The sequence below is a fragment of the Bos indicus x Bos taurus genome, chromosome 7 (genome assembly GCF_003369695.1).
Source record: "Bos indicus x Bos taurus breed Angus x Brahman F1 hybrid chromosome 7, Bos_hybrid_MaternalHap_v2.0, whole genome shotgun sequence".
Lineage (NCBI taxonomy): Eukaryota > Metazoa > Chordata > Mammalia > Artiodactyla > Bovidae > Bos > Bos indicus x Bos taurus.
Genome location: NC_040082.1, coordinates 106,906,858 through 106,919,994, shown reverse-complemented (window position 1 = coordinate 106,919,994; position 13,137 = coordinate 106,906,858).

Below are 13,137 nucleotides of genomic sequence, written 5' to 3'. Positions count from 1 at the left end.
CTTCTCTTGTCCCTAACATTCTTTTTCTTTCTTTACAGGCTTAAAATTTTTAATATTTCAATTGAGAGTCATTTAAGTTTTAAAATTGAAGATATTTTAACATGAGGTAAGGAAAGATATACCCATTTGAATGCAGAGTTCCAAAGAGTAGCAAGGAGAGATAAGAAAGCCTTCCTCGATGATCAATGCAAAGAAATAGAGGAAAACAATAAAATGGGAAAGACTAGAGATCTCTTCAAGAAAATTAGAATACCAAAGGGACATTTAATGCAAAGATGGGCACAATAAATGACAGAAATGGTAGGGACCTAACAGAAGCAGAAGATATTAAGAAGAGGTGGCAAGAATACACAGAAGAACTATACAAAAAAGATCTTCATGACCCAGATAACCATGATGGTGTGATCACTCACCTAGAACCAGACATCCTGAAATGTGAAGTCAAGGGGGCCTTAAGAACCATCACTATGAACAAAGCTAGTGGAGGTGATGGAATTCCAGTTGAGCTCTTTCAAATCCTAAAAGATGATACTGTGAAAGTGCTGCACTCAATATGCCAGCAAATTTGGAAAATCAGCAGTGGCCACAGGACTGGAAAAGGTCAGTTTTTATTCCAATCCCAAAGAAAGGCAATGCCAAAGAATGTTCAGACTACTGCACAATTGCACTCATCTCACATGATAGCAAAGTAATGCTCAAAATTCTCCAAGCCAGGCTTCAACAGTATGTGAACCATGAACTTCCAGATGTTCAAGCTGGATTCAGAAAAGGCAGAGGAACCAGAGATCAAATTGCCAACATCTGTTGGATGATCGAAAAAGCAAGAGAGTTCCAGAAAAACATCTACTTTTGCTTTATTGACTATGGTAATGCCTTTGACTGTGTGGATCACAACAAATTGCTAAAAATTCTTCAAGAGATGGGAATACCAGACCTCCTGACCTGCCTTCTGAGAAATCTGTTTGCAGGTCAAGAAGCAACAGTTAGAACAAGACATGGAACAACAGACTGGTTCAAAATTGGGAAAGGAGTACGTCCAGCCTGTATATTGTCACCCTGCTTATTTAACTTATATGCAGAGTACATCATGTGAAATGCTGGGATGGATGAAGCACAAGCTGTTATAGATTGCTGGGAAAAATATCAATAACCTCAGATACTCAGATGACACTACCCTTATGGTGGAAAGGAAAGAAGAACTAAAGAGCCTCTTGATGAAAGTGAAAGAGGAGAGTGAAAAAGTTGGCTTAAAACTCAACATTCAGAAAACTTAGATCATGGCATCTGGTCCCATCACTTCGTGGCAAATAGATGGGGAAACAATGGAAACAGTGGCAGACTATTTTGGGGGCTCCCAAATCACTGCAAATGATGACTGCAGCCATGAAATTAGAAGACGCTTGCTCCTTGGAAGAAAAGTTATAACCAACCTAGACAGCATGTTAAAAAGCAAAGACATTACTTTGCCAACAAAGCTCCATCTAATCACAGCTATGGTTTTTCCAGTAGTCATATATGGATGTGAGAGTTGGACTATAAAGAAAGCTGAGAGCTGAAGAATTGATGCTTTTGAACCATGGTGTTGGAGAAGACTCTTGAGAGTCCCTTGGATAGCAAGGAGATCCAACCAGTCCATCCTAAAGGTAATCAGTCCTGAATATTCATTGGAAGGACTGATGCTGAAGCTGAAACTCCAATACTTTGGCCGCCTGATGCAAAGAACTGAGTCATTTGAAAAGACCCTGCTGCTGGGAAAGATTGAAGGTGGGAGGAGAAGGGGATGACAGAGGATGAGATATTGGATGGCATCACCAACTCAATAGACATGAGTTTGCGTAAACTCTGGGAGTTAATGATGGACAGGGAGGCCTGGTGTGCTGCAAACCATGGGGTCGCAAAGAGTCGGACATGACTGAGTGATTGAACTGAACTTCTTTCTCTTGTGCTTCCTGCCTAGGAGAGTTCCTGTAGTATTTGTTGCAAAATTAGTTTAGTGGTGCTGAATTTTCATAAGTCTTACTTGTGTTTAAAGCTTTTGATCAGTACTTTCCATCAGGAAGCTTCCACAAGCCTCTTTTCCTTGTCCATCAGAGGGCAGAAGGAATGAAAACCACAATCATAGAAAACTAACCAAATTTATTACATAGATCACAGCCTTGTCTAACTCAATGAAACTGAGCCATGCTGTATAAGACCACCCAAGATAGAAGGGTCATGGTGGAGAATTCTGACAAAAGGTGGTCCACTGGAAAATGGAATGCCAAACCAATTCAGCATTGAACCTCATGAGTAGCATGAAAAGATGAAAAGACATGACACTGAAATATGAACTCCCCAGGTGCCCAATATGCTACTGGAGAAGAGTGAGGAAATAGCTCCAGAAAGAATAGAGGCTGAGCCAAAGTGGAAACAGTGCTCAGGCTTGGATGTATCTAGTGGTGGAAGTAAAGTCTGATGCTGTAAGAACAATATTGCATAGGAATTTGGAATATTTGGTCCGTGAATCAAGGTAAAGTGGAAGTGGTCCAACAGGAATGGCAGGAGTGCACATTGACATTTTCAGAATCAGTGAACTAAAATGGACCTGAATGGGTGAGTTTAATTCAGATGACCATTATATCTACTACTGGGGGTAAGAATCCCTTACAAGAAACGGAGTAGCCCTCATAGTCAGCAAAAGAGTCCAAAATGCAGTAATTGGGTGCAATCTCTAAAATGACAAAATGGTATCTGTTCATTTCCTAGGCAAACCACTCAATATTGCAGTAGTCCAATTCTGTGCCCCAAGCACTAATGCCGAAGAAGCTGAAGTTGAATGGTTGAAGAAGCTGAAGTTGAAAAGAACCAAAAATGTTATTTTCATCATAGGGAACTAGAATGCAAAAGTAGGAAGTCAAGAAATACCTGGAGTAACAGGCAAGTTTGGCCTTGGAGTATAAAATGAAGCAGGGCAAAGGCTGACAGAGTTTTGCCAAGAAAACTCACTGGTCATAGCAAACACCCTCTTTCAACAAAGCAAGAGACGACTCTACACATGGTCATCACCAGATGGTCAACTGAAATCAGACTGATTATATTCTTTGCAGCTGAAGATGGAGAAACACTATACAGTCAGCAAAAACAAGACTGGGAGCTAACTGTGGCACAGATCGTGAACTCCTTATTGCCAAATTCAGACTTAAATTGAAGAAAGAAAGGAAAACCACTAGGCCATTCAGATATGACCTAAATCAAATTCCTTACGATTATACAATGGAAGTAACAAATAGATTCAAGGGCCTAGATCTGATAGACAGAGTACCTGAAGAACTATGGATGGAGGTTTGTGACGTTGTACAGGAGGCGGTGGTCAAAACCATCCCAAAGAAAAAGAAATGCAAAAAGGCAAAATGGTTGTCTGACGAGGCCGTACAAATAACTGAGAAAAGAAGAGAAACAAAAGGCAAATGAGAAAAGGAAAGATATACCCATCTGAATGCAGAGTTTTGAAGAATTGCAAGGAGAGAGAAATCTTCCTAAGTGATGAATGCAAAGAAATAGAGGAAAATGATAGAATGGGAAAGACTAGAGATAACTTCAAGAAAATTAGAGATACCAAAGGATCATTTCTTGTAAAGATGAGCACAATATAAGACACAAATGGTAGGGACCTACCAAAGTAGGAGATATTAAGAAGGGGTGGTAAGAATACACAGAAGAACTGTACAATAAAAAGGTCTCGATGACCCGGATAAACATGATGGTGTGATCACTCACTGAGAGCCAGACATCCTGGAATCTGAAGGCAAGTGGGCCTTAAGAAGCATCACTATGAACAAAGTTAGTGGCAGTGATAGAATTCCAGTTGAGCTACTTTAAAACCTAAAAGATGATCCTGTGAAAGTGCAACACTCAATATGCCAACAAATTTGGAAAACCTAGCAGTGGCCACAGGACTGGAAAAGGTCAATTTTCATTCCAATCCCAAAGAAAGGCAATGCCAAAGAATGTTCAAACTACTGCACAATTGCATTCATTTCACATACTAGCAAAGTAATGCTCAAAATTCTCCAAGCCAGGCTTCAATAGTACATGAAATGAGAATTTCCAGATGTTCAAGCTGGATTTAGAAAAGGCAGAGAAACCAGAGATCAAATTGCCTACATCTGTTTGATCATAGAAAAAAAACAAAAGAATTCCAGAAAAACATACACTTCTGCTTCACTGACTATGCTAATGCCTTTGACTGTGTGGATCACAACAAACTAGAAAATTCTTCAAGAAATGGGAATACCAGACCATCCTATCTGCCTTCTGAGAAACGTGTATCCAGGTCAAGAAGCAACAGTTAGAACCAGACATGGAACAAGAGACTTGTTCCATATTGGGAAAAGAGTACTTCAAGGCTGTATATTGTCACCCTACTTATTTAAGTTATCTGCAGGGTACATCATATGAAATGCTGGGCTCGATGAAGTACAAGCTGGAATCAAGATTGCCAGGCAAAATACCAAGAACCTCACATAAGTGAATACCGCCCTTATGGTGGAAAGGAAAGAACTGAAGAGCCTCTTGATGAACATGAAATAGGAGTGCGAATAAGCTGGCTTAAAACTCAACATTCAAAAATCTAAGATCATGGCATCCGATCCATCACTTCATGGCAAACAGATGGGAAAACAGTGGAAACAGTGACAGACTTTATCTTCTTGGGCTCCAAAATCACTGCAGATGGTGACTGCAGCCATGAAATTAAATGACTCTTGCTCCTTGGAAGAAAAGCTATGACAAACCTAGACAGCATATTAAAAAGCAGAGACATTACTTTGCTAACAAAAGTCCATCTAGTCAAAGGTTTTTCCAGTAGTCATATATGAATGTGAAAGTTGGACCATAAGGAAGTCTGAGTGCCAAAGAATTGATGCTTTTGAACTATGGTGTAGTGGGAGGTTCTTGAGTCCCTTGAACTGCAGAGAGATCAAACCAGTCAGTCCTAAAGGAAAATCAACTCTTAATTTTCATTGGAAGGACTGATGTTGAAGCTGAAATGCCAATACTTTGGCCACTTGATGCAAAGAGCTGACTCATTAGAACAACAACAAAACTTTTGATTTCAACATTAAATCTGATTGAGAGACTTCTGGGTAGATTATTCTTATTTGTAGATACTTCCTTTCCACCACTAGAATATATCATGCCATTTTCTTCTGGCTTGTAGAGTTCTATTGAGGATTCAGCTAATAATCTTATGGGATTTCCCTTGTATGTTATTTTTCCCCCCTTGTTGCTTTCAATATTTATTGGTCTGGGACTCACCAACACCCATGATGGAGACATCCTTTGATTGTGTCATGATTGTATTCAATTCCTTCTGTCTTTGTTTTTAGAACGAGATGAAATGTCCACGTCTCTAGAGTCCTAGAAATGGTAAACACCCGCACAAAACTACCAACAAGAAACTGATTGAGGCTGGGGAGGTGGGAAAGAAAGCCTGTTATGTAACAACGGGCCTTCCAGTTCTAATTTGAATGCACTTTTCATTTTTCAGTCTTGCTTCTTTTCTAGCTTCACCCATTCCTGGATAAAATCTAATTTAGAAACAATGCTTGGGAGCACATATTCTTAGATGACAGAAGAAGTCATGTGATGCAGCATGTTATCCTGAATGCTGTGAGTTTTCTATGTGATCTAGAACTCCTGGTTAAAGTGGGAGAATTTGGCTCCAAGAGTCTATATGACCAAGGTTTGGTGATCAGTAAAGAGATGATAGAATGGTCTATAGGATCAATGAGGTATCACATTTTTTAAGATTAGATGTATCCCTTGTCAAAATATTAGAGCAAATCTTCGTATGAAATGAAGTGTGCATGCCTCTGAGCATTAAAGTCACTCTTTGAATGTAATGTTGTGATTCACAGTAAGTACTCTTACATACTTTCTGAGTCAATTTCTAGGATGAGTAGGTTGTGTAGAATGAAATACCCTGACCTTATTTATATTTGGTAAAGTCCTTCTGTTTAGATAAACACAAGTAGACTATGGATATCAACTATCTCTTTGTACTTTCCATTTATACATTCCCTTCATTCTTTGCATATTATTCGGTCATAAAACTTCACTCTAATACTTCAAAGCATTGACCATGAATTTTAACAGATTTCCCACATGTGAAAAGTCCAGTGTAATTGTAAGGTGATTATTTGTTTACTGCTTTTGCATGTAACACATAAAAATGTTTCTCATTTTTGTACAAAACTGTACCATACTTGGATCAGGATGTAATGTGTTAATCACAATCTGTATTTCAGAACACACTCCCATAGTCTGTCTCTCCATGGCCTGCATTAATTTTTTTGTGAAATTACTTTTAGCAGTGTGTCTGTTTTTCACACTGTTAGGTTCTTTACCAAAAACTCCATCCTCTATGCAGCCAAAATGAGAGCATAGTAAAATATTTTTCTACACATCAAACTTCAGTATCATGACCACATGCATGCTTGCACTGACAGGATTTTTGGGTTAGGTTGTTAAACAAAAGGACAAGTTATGTCACCAGGAATATATGAAATAAAAGCCATGGAATACTTTGCTAAATTTTTGGTCGTCTCTGTAAATATTTCAGAGAAAGGAATTTGGAAGCATAACTTAGTTCCTCATACTTAGATTCCTAGGGAATATGACAAGGCTAGGAGTAGGAATGAGACCCAGTGATGTAACAGAAGGTGAATGTCCTTTCTTCTGGCAGACATAGAGATGTCCTCTGACAGCAGCTAATCATCTGCCAAATTTGACCAATGCCTATGTCTATTTTTCAGTCTGAAATCTATGTGTGGCCAGAGTTATAGTTCAGGGTTCAGAAAAATTCCACAGGAAGGAAGGCCTATTTGCTGTTTTACGTGTACTTTTTGCCCAGAGAAGCACATTTCGAACAACACAGGAATACAGATTTATAATCATTTACGGTAACACCACCTCTTATATATTTCACAATGAAAAGGAAACTGAAGGTTTTGGGAAAGAAGAGTGATGTCTTTGGGCATCATTTTCTCAAAACATGTACTTATTCATGTTTTTTACCTATCCATTTTTTATGGTAAAATATACCTCATATAAAATTTGACATTTTAATTATTCTCGAGTGCAATTCAAGGGCAGTAATAAATTCCCATTGCCATACAACTTTCTCCACTGTCCCTGCAGAGAATGTGTCACCTTAACTTCATCTGTCTTGCCATGAAACAGTTACTTCCTATTACTTTCTGTGCTGTGCTGTGCTTAGTTGTTCAGTTGTGTCCGACTCTTTGCAACCTCATGGACTGTAGACCGCCAGGCTCCTCTGTCCATGGGGATTCTCCAGGCAAGAATACTGGAATGGGTTGCCATGCCCTCCTCCAGGGGATCTTCCCAACCCAGGGATAGAACCCAGGTCTTCTGCATCGCAGGTGGATTCTTTACCATCTAAGCCACCGGAGAAGTTCAAGAATACTAGAGTGGGTAGCCTATCCCTTCTCCAAGGGATCTTCCTGACCCAAGAATTAAACCAGGGTCTCCTGAATTCCAGGATTCTTTACCAGCTGAACTACCAGGGTAGTCCCCTCTTACTTTCTGCTGCTGCTGCTGCTAAGTCACTTCAGTCATGTCCGACTCTGTGCGACCCCATAGACAGCAGCCCACCAGGTTCCCCCATCCCTGGGATTCCCAGGCAAGAACACTGGAGTGGGTTGCCATTTCCTTCTCCAATGCATGAAAGTGAAAAGTGAAAGTGAAGTCGCTCAGTCGTGTCCGACTCTTAGCGACCCCATGGGCTGCAGCCCACCAGGCTCCTCCGTCCATGGGATTTTCCAGGCAAAAGTACTGGAGTGGGGTGCCATTGCCTTCTACTCTTACTTTCTACTCCCTTGTGAAGATCATTCCACTTTCTGTGTCTACGAATTTGACTATTCTAAGTACATTTATAAATAAAACCATCTTTGTCCTTTGGAGTGTGCTTTCTTTCAAAAGGATAAGGCTTTCAAGATTCTTGTACGTTATAGCATGTGTCAGATCAATTCATTTCATTTTAAGGCAGAATACCATTGTGTTGAATATGTACATCATTTTTATTATCCATTTATCTATCAGTGGACATTTGGGCTCGTTTCATTTTTTGGTTACTGTAAGTAATGCAGGTAAGAGATTATCTTTTCAAGCCTCTGCCTTGAAATTGGGGAGAGTACTCCTAGATGGGAATTGCTCACTGATGCTAATACTATGTTTATTGTTAGAGAATAAACTATGCTATAGTATAGTTTTTATATAATAAATTATACTATACTAATTCTTAGAGAAACTGTCAGACTTATTTCCACAGTAGCTGCACCATTTTTCATTCCCAGCAAGAACATAGAAAGGTTCCAAATTTTACATGCTCACAAACACTTTCTAATCAGGTGTGTCTGAATATTATATCAGAAGGGACCAATATGCACAATATGCATATGAACAGTGACAGGAAATGTTTCTGTTTACCACATATTGAAATGTTGTACAAATGAAGAAATGCTGAATCCACTTTCTCCTCAGATGCAGAGAGTGTTATCAGTGCCCAGACCAAGGGCCCAAACAGGGAGAGAAACTGCTGCCTCCCCGAACTTGTCACCTTCTGGCCTCTGAGGATTCCCTGGGAATGTCACTGACCTGCATGGCTCTGAGGTTTTTGTCATCGCAGCTGTGGTTTTGTGGGTCTTTTTAAAGCACCAAGGCACCCCCATAGTCAAGGCCAATAATTGGGTTCTCAGCTATGTCCTGCTCCTCTTCCTCCTCCTCTGCTTGCTCTGCTCTCTCTGCTCCTTGCTCTTCATTGGTCATCCCAACACAGCTACCTGTGCCCTCCAACAGATCACATTTGGAGTTGTGTTCACCATGGCTGTTGCCACTGTTTTGGTCAATACCCTGACTGTGATTTTGGCATTCAAAGTCAGGAAACCAAGAAGAACCATGAGATGGTTCTTGTAGCAGAAGCTTCTATGTCATTCTTGTGTATTTCCTGATCTGTGGAGTCTGTCTGGGAATCTTTCCCCCTTTCCTTGAGATGGACATTCATTCTGAGCCCAAGGATCTCATCATTGTGTGCAAGGGCTTGGTCACTGCTTTGTACTATATCCTGGGATACCTGGGCTCCTTAGCCTGTGGAGCTTCTCCTTGGCTTTTCTGGCCAAGAACCTGCCTGAGACCTTCACAGCACCAAGGGCAAGGTCATGGTGGCTGTGGAGATCTTCTCCATGTTGGCCCCCATTGCTGGGCTCCTTGGCTGCATCTTTGTACAAAGTGCTACATTATTCTTATAAGACCCGACAAGAACTACCGGGGTCCAGGCCCGGTGGATCCAGGGAATTCGAAGGGGAGACGGCTTTGGCGATCAGGATACGATAGAATTAAAGATATAAAGAGTGATCAAATAAGGATAGCTCAGTGAGAAAATTCAGTGGAGAAAAGAGGCTGAATAACTTGGTTTATGTGGAAAGCTAACAAAATTCCAAGGCAAGGAATTTACATCACCTACGTAGGCCGCAGGCGTCCTTCCGTTCTCCTGAAGGAGAGGAGCCACTAAGCCCTCCCAGGTCAAATCTTAGAAGCCCAGGCAAAATTAGTAGGCTTGACGAGCCTCCATACTCCAGATGGGAATTCAGCCAGAAGGTGAGAGAAAGAACGACATGGGGAGACCAAGTTTTGGTGAACAAGGCCTGCACTTTATTTTCCAAAGTAGTTTTTATACCTTAAGTTGTGCATAGGGGATAATGGGGGAAGGGGTAGAGTCAGCAGTAAGCCAGGCTTTCTTCCTGCAAACTTATCGTATGCAAAAGTTTAGGTGAATTACATCATCTTCTGGCCAAGAAGCCTGTTAACATTTTATGATCCTTTGTTCAGAAAACTTATTTTTCTCTAAAGGCGATTATTCTAAAGTCAGGCGCCAACCTCCAAAAGCATTACATAAAGTTGCATTCCTATAGGGCAAAGGTGTGGTGGGCTATAACAAGAAAAGAATTAACTCAAGGGTCCAAGGTTACAAACATTAAAGCTACTACTTACATTCCTATACACCAATTATATCAATCAATACACTCCCAGGGACACAGTAGGTAAGGGATATGGAAACTTAGCAGCAAACATTGGCCCAACAAGTGAAAAACCCTTCACCAATACAATTTCTAATCAATCTTTTACCTGCTCAAAGGAATCTGTATTTAGACAGTTTAGAACATCTCATGCCTCTCACGGTTGGGAGGCTATGAACAATCACGTGTGGCCGGAAGAACCTATTCAGGCAGGCTAGAGGACTTCCAAAGGAGTTTGTAGGTTGAAACACTCTTGTCATGCCCAGGAACTTTATTAACTGGAGCTGTAAGTTAACTCTTTTTCAGAGAGAGGTAGTGGGGGACAGCCCCCCGTAAAGTCAGAGGTGTAGGTGAGAGCACAAAGCAGTAAAGTAGGCAGACTCTGGTTTTGGGGGTAGATGCTTGAGAATTTCCAGGGGGACTCCTGAGGCTTGATCCCGCCTTTGCCTATGCCAAGCCTCCTTCCTCATGACCTTTGCCACGGGCGGAGTTCCTTAGAACTCTCTGAAAGATTTAAGTAATCAAGTCGAGTCTAAAACGAACAGGCATTCAGGTTTTATCTCATAATAAGTTTCTATTACTCTTGGCTTTTGAACAGTATATTGCTGGAGTCCAGCTCCAGCAGCCAGGGATTCAACCTGAAGAGATGGACGGTGTTGGCGATGATGATGTAGCCTCTGGCTCATAGTACGGAGCTACATCTTGCTCAAAGTACGGGACTACATGTTTATTTCAAGCTTCAGGTTCTCTTTTATACTTTGACAAAAGCATTAGGTCAGAGGTTTTTAGTTTCCCCCACCCAGATTTACTGTATTTAACTTGTGATTACATTGTAACTCATGCTACATCACTTTATTTCTTATCTTTCTAAATCCTGTTTGCCCCTAGCATCTTAAGATCATTATCTCCCAAAAAGGTTTCTAGCTATTCTTAATTAATCCTAAACCCTAAACTCAGCAAACTTCTTTTGCCATAAACATTCCCCCCACAAACAGGTCTCAGATAATAATCCTTCCCATGGCCTCAAGCTGCGGCCTACGTGCTCATCCTGGAGCATTCTTTGTAAAGATCCTTGAACAGGTTATTTTCTGGGCACAACTGCAAAAGGCTTTGTGCTTTCTCATGTTTCTCTCAAAAACAATAAGCACCTTAACATTCTTTCCAGTCATCTTAACCGAAGAAAGGAAAGAACAAGTCAGAACCACAAAGCCTAATTCCTTCATCCCAGGGCTATGCCTGCAAGATGAGGAGAGGGGGTTGGGGCCGTGCCTCCATTTTGTCAGTAATGCCTAACATGGCTCCCGACAGTATATCACTCTGATATATAATATGTTTATTCATTCAGATGTTAGAAGCCATTGCACCTGCTTTACTTGTCTTTAGCAAGGGATTCTCCCTTCTCTTTTTAAAAATCTCTGTGTACAACTACACTTAGTCATTAAAAGTTAAAGATAGATGGTCTGTTTAATGGCAATATTCATAGTTTTTCTACTGAATCTAGCCAGTTCCTCCATTATTAAGTATATAGTAAGCATATCCTTATTGCTTCACCTAATTCAGCCACCAATAAATTGACTCCACTGATAGGTAATAGCCTGAATTATGTCTTCCTACATTTATGAAATTCAATAGAACCTTCTTGGAAAAGAGAAAATGCATTTCTCCCCAGAAAAGTATCTCAAGGATGCTTCAGTCTCATATGATAAGCTGGGTGGGTGGTCTCCTTACTCAGAGGGGCCACTCAGACTCCTTGGACTCATGGCCAAGAGATGACAATGCAGCTTCGGGTCCCTAGGACCCTGGCTCTGACTCAAAGGTGAGCCACGTGACAGAGAAACAGTTGTCACCAGCTTAGTGGCAAGCAAGAGGAAGCATGTGGAGGAATTGGTATCTCCAAAGTTCTCCCAGATGAGGATGTGGTATTCGTGACACAGATGACACCATTGGCCGTGGTCTAGACTGTGTGATGGACACAGATTTTCTAGCTGTGGATCTCCAACCTCCTAGATGGTGTCGACCCATCCCCTGGGGTATGGATTCACCCCCTCCCCCACCATGAAGATGACTGTTTTGTCTGGGATTGGGTCCTCAAGGTGACTCACTTAGAATCTTCAGTCTCAGGAACCTCTAGAAGCCCTTGCTATAATCAGAGATGCACAGGGGGTTGCCATGGTTGATATCAGGCTGCACCACCCAGACCACCTCTTCAGAAACTACCAGGGATGTTGTCTTCTGGGAGCTTGCAACTGAATCCTTTTTGCCAGAACTTTCCTAGGCTTAAGGGAGCTGCTTGGTCCAAGGTTATGTCCCCTTCCTAGGGGAAGCCACATTTGACAACTGGCCAGGGGTACAAATGCCTGCCTGACTCCAGTGCCTAAATGCTTGTTGTGGGTTCAGTTGTGTTCCCCAAAAGATATATCCAAGACCTAAAAGATATATCCAAGATATCCAAGACCTAATTCCCAGCACCTCAGAATGTAAGCCTCTTTGAAAATTACATTGTAGATGTAATTTGTTCAGGTTTAAGGTGAGGTTGTCCTGGAGTAGACTAAGTCCCTAATCTGATATAACTGGGGTCCTTATAAAAGGCAGAAAATTGGACACAGACATGAGAACAGGGAGAGTCCTATGGGAAGATGGAAGCAGGAATTGGGAAAATGGGTCTACAAGCCAGGGAATGCTAAAGATCTCCAGCAAACTGCCTTCAGAAGGAAATAACCCTGAAGACAAATTAATCTTAGACTTCCAGCCTAAAAACATAAAACAGAAGCAATGTTGTAACAAATTTAATAAAGACCTTTAAAATGGCCCACATAAAAAAAATCTTTAAAAAATAAGTAAACTAAAGTACAAATGATTAAAAGTTCTTCAGGGCTGCAGCCCTGGAGTCCTTTTAGTCTCTTATTCCCACAGAATTCCTGGCCTCCTCCAAGATCTCCTCCCTTTTACTGCATCTGAACTCATTGTCAAGATGGAAAACTATTTTTTGTAAATGACCTCTGGAACATGCAGCTGGTCAGCCTTCCTTGGTGTCTAGAGCACAAAACATTTTTTATTTTCTACG